This window comes from Rhagoletis pomonella, unplaced genomic scaffold, assembly GCF_013731165.1.
Source record: "Rhagoletis pomonella isolate Grant_MI unplaced genomic scaffold, Rhpom_1.0 Rhpom_scaffold_00007, whole genome shotgun sequence".
Lineage (NCBI taxonomy): Eukaryota > Metazoa > Arthropoda > Insecta > Diptera > Tephritidae > Rhagoletis > Rhagoletis pomonella.
The window spans coordinates 70,927,977-70,932,468 of record NW_023458561.1 but is presented as its reverse complement, the minus strand read 5'-3'; positions in this window follow the sequence as shown (position 1 = coordinate 70,932,468).

The window sequence follows — 4,492 nt, the reverse complement described above, 5'->3', positions numbered from 1 at the left end:
TGCATGTATGCACATTTTCGCCCTAGCTAACGAAAGTTTTTAGACTCTACATAATTAATTCTCATTACTACATATTAGGACGGGACAATGAGCAGGACGGTTGGTTGTAGATGTCTCTAACCGCACTTTATACAAAGGAACACGGTCAAAACTGATGTAGAGAACAGCATAGTTAAATATACATCAGCGGTGCCAGATTCACGTTTTTAACGTCATATTGATATTTTTCATGGCTTGTTGTCGTGAGGGCACTTTTTTTTTTGGATACAATTTGACGATTGGGTAAACCCGAATTTAAAAAATGGAAAGAATTCGTTTGCGCCCGAGAAGTTCGGCAAAAGTTAAACGGAATGATAGATATGTGAAATGAAGAAAAGCTCATCTATAGGAAATACTTTTATGAGCGAACAATTTATCAACAAAGCCGGGAATTAGATGACCCGGGTAAAGGCCCACAGTCTAAATGTTTTTCGTGGGTTGGTAAAATCTTTCTACTGGTCTAAGTGATCCAGTCAACAGATTTGTTTCAGCTGAATTTTCTTCAAAACCGTATAGAGAACAGGTCGCTTTGGAAATTACCATAGGTTTGCATGCCAACCAGCTGGTGGTGTGACATAAGGTCAATCGACTTATTTCTCTAACTTAAATTGATGGAATGAAGGGCTTGTTCGAGTTGTAATGACAACCGAAGCGAATTATCACATCAATGATTTTTCAGTTGGGCAGTTGCAACAGTGTAGCAAATTTTCATCAGTGCGGCAGTAATGCAGTTTTTATTACATGCCTCGAACAGACCCTTAGACACATATGTACATATATGAGCCATTCTTTTTTAAATCAGACAGATTTCGTAAAAAAAATTATGTCATGTCCCCGATTCACTTAAAAATTTTTTAATGCACTCTATATAAAAAAATAAGCTAACACGTATTCGAGGATTTTTTTTTTTTTTCTTCAGAGACATGATCTGTCAAAGTTCGCATTTTTTCCTGATTCTGACCATTCATGTACTTTTCCAAATGGTTATGTCTCGGGTTCTACTCATCGTAGAGACTTCATCTTAATGTCGTTTTAAAGCTAAATAAAGGGGCTTCACAAAATTGTTTTTCTAACTTTAATCCTACTATAGCCATGCCCATTTCTAAAGGTTCGCTTTAAAGAAAAATCTCGCCATACAAATATTATTTCTGGATAAGTATTCTATTGGAATCCGCAATAAAAGTCTCTACGATGAGAAGAACCTGAGATATAACGATTTGAAGAAGTTCATGAGTAGTCAGAATCACGAAAACATCCAAACGTTGACAGAACATATCTCCGCAAAAAAAAAAAAAAAAAAACCTCGAATACGTGTTAGCTTAGTTCATGTATAGAACCCAGACAAAAATTTTAAGCTAATCGATAGTGTGACACAAAGGAAAAACAAGAATGTCCGATATGAAAAAGAATCATATGTACTTTAATGCACATATTAAAAGGTTAGAAAATTCATATGTGCAGTTATTCGGAGTATGACTTTTTTTTTAAAACAATGTTTTTTTTGGCTAAAAAAGTGGACAGTTTTTCCATGTTTAAGATCTGGCAACACTGGTATACATAAATTCATAAGATGTTTAAAGTGTACATTTGTATAAGGAAGCTAAGAAATCTGCCGTATCCGCTGACAAATATCTAGTGGGGCACAAAATATACATACATAAATAAATACATATATCTCTCTGCTCAATTCCAATACACATTTTTTGTTAAACTAGATTTTAGATTTGATTACGTACATACATATGTATGCATGTAGTGTTGTTGGGCATTAAATCTGAGAAGATCCAATAAATAACTAATTGTATACAACAAATTATAGATGTCTTAAATTTGCTTTAGCTCTTACGTCTATTCTTTATTTTCATACAATAAGAAGATTATTCTCAATTTCAATTATTTAGATAAAAATAATTACTACCGGAACATCATGTATGTGCGTATGTTTGTATATATATACGGGTCATTCCATACAATATTTACACCTTAAATGTTTTTTTTTTTTGTTAACTATATTTTTTTACATTCTCTATCGAAAAAAAGAAGACACCAATTTTTTTTTTAATTCGTCAAGATATTCGAAAATCTCGAAAAAAAATTCCCGAAACTTTGAACAAACGGAGAAGTTTCTTTTTTCAATTGTTTGCAGTTAATAAACTATTTGTCGAAGAAAATCAGTTAAGGTATCGAAATGTGCGTAATTACCTCGGCTTTCCATGAGAGAGTGAGATACATAGATTAAAATAAAGACATGTTTGCATTAAAAAATTAAATTTTTTTTATTTTTTTCATTTACTACACCATGTTTGATTTTAATTTTTTCTCATGGAAAGCCGGACATGGTGAAGTTAATGAAAAAAATAAAAAATAAAATAATGCAATTTTTTAATGCAAACTTAACTGATTTTCTCCGACAAATAGTTTATTAACTGCAAACAATTGAAAAAAGATACTTCTCTGTGAGTTCAAAATTTCGTTTTTTTTTTTGTTTGAGATTTTCGAGTATCGTGACGAAATAAAAAAACTTATTAGTGTTTTATTTTTTCGATAAAGAATGTAAACAAATTTATTTCTCCCACAAAAAAATATGCAGGTGTAAATATTGTATGGAATGACCCACACGTAAAATATTTTGGGAATTTATGTAAACTCATTAGTAGGTTGTTCCGGGTTCACTGGCCTGAAAGTGAAGCGACAAATAGTAGGAAAATCATCATTATATTCTAACTTGAGGCCACCCTTTTTTATTGAGATATTTTTAGAAAAGGACAATTACAATTTAAAGTATTCGAAGTTCTGGGTTGGCAGATCATCACACCACATGGGCATAAATCAAACCCGCTTCACGCTACAAGTTTTGTGAACTTGTTGGAAACTTGAGTCAACTAATAGTTTATTATGGCAAAACAAAATTTGGGTTTGATGCAAATAAAAATTTAGTCTAAGGTTGCCGTGTTTATTAACGAATTTATTTGCTTATTTTAATTGATACTAATATTAAGCATAAAATACATTCCGAGTTTTTAATGTAAATAAAACATACATACTAGAGTGGTTCGTAAAAACAATCTTTTTGGAAATTCATAAACGCTACATCAGAATAATATTCTTTGTGATAAACAAAGAGACGCATTTTTTTATTAAAAAAAAAAAAGTTTTTTTAGAGGTTCCGCTGGTTGGTTTTTTTTATAAAAACGCTGATGTTATAGATTTTTTTATTTTCTTGACATATTAAAATGCATCTAAAAATGTGGTTTTTACATATAACTACTCTGGTATTATTGGGTACCATTCCCTTCATTACACACCTGCCTTGGACAGTTAGAATGAGCCTAGTTCCCGAAAATATGCTCTCGAAAAGACACTAGTAAAATTAAATGGTTGATACTGAACGTTTTAAGCATTGTCAAGGGTTGAAAATCGCTTACACTGGGTTTCTGAGCTTGCTGATTATGAATCTGATGTCAGATTTTCAAAACTCAAAATGGTGGATCCAAAATGGCGACTAACTTGAAAAAAAATGATTGGATTTGTTTGAAACTCTTAACCGCCATTTTGAATTTTGAAAATCTGAATCCGATTCTTAATCAGCAACCCCAGAAACCCACTGGAAACGAGCTTCAACCAGGTCCGCAAACCGGTTTTGAACCGAAAATGGCTCGGTTCGGTTCAAAATATCCGAACAGACAACGGCTTGCAGAAGAGCCCTCGTCAAGGCACGTCAGGAGGCATCTCTAAGAACTGACGGACGCAGTCCAGAGGTTTATTAAACAACCTCTGGACCCAACTGCATACCGACAGGCCCTGAACGGCATTCGCGGGGAGTCGGTGTCGAACTTTGTCTGCCTCGGGAGACCCGCACCACAATAGCCCAACTTAGCTCTGGCTATTGCAGCAGGCTCAACTCTTACCTGAGCAGAATAAACGAGGATGTGCCCAACCGGTGACCGACATGCGGAGAGTCACCACATGACTCACGATCGGAAGTAGCACACTTCCTGGGCCTCCCCTTAGCTGAACCAGACGACAGCGATAGATAATGAAGATAAAAAATTGGAATGCTTTTTCGATCCGTTTACGACTGTTCGTAGGCGATCGACAATTTCAAGCGAAAAAGTATTCGAAAACGAATCGTAGACGGCTATCATAAACGACCATTTAGCCGGTTTTTCTTCGAGAAAATATTCAGTTACGCGCTCGTTTGCAATGATTTTGTTGGCTGGGAACATACATATTTCTGTATGTATGTATTGAATATTTCACACTAACTCGAGTGCTCATAAAATGCTCTTCAAAAATCAAAACAATAAACAAACGGAGCTGCATATGTATTTCTAGCGTTTCTTCATATTGAAGACGTGTGTATCCCGGAAATGGAGGCGGCTTAAATTAAAAAAGCGAATGTTGTATTCCCAGGGTATTCAAATGCCAGTACGCATACGAGTACTAAAAAAAA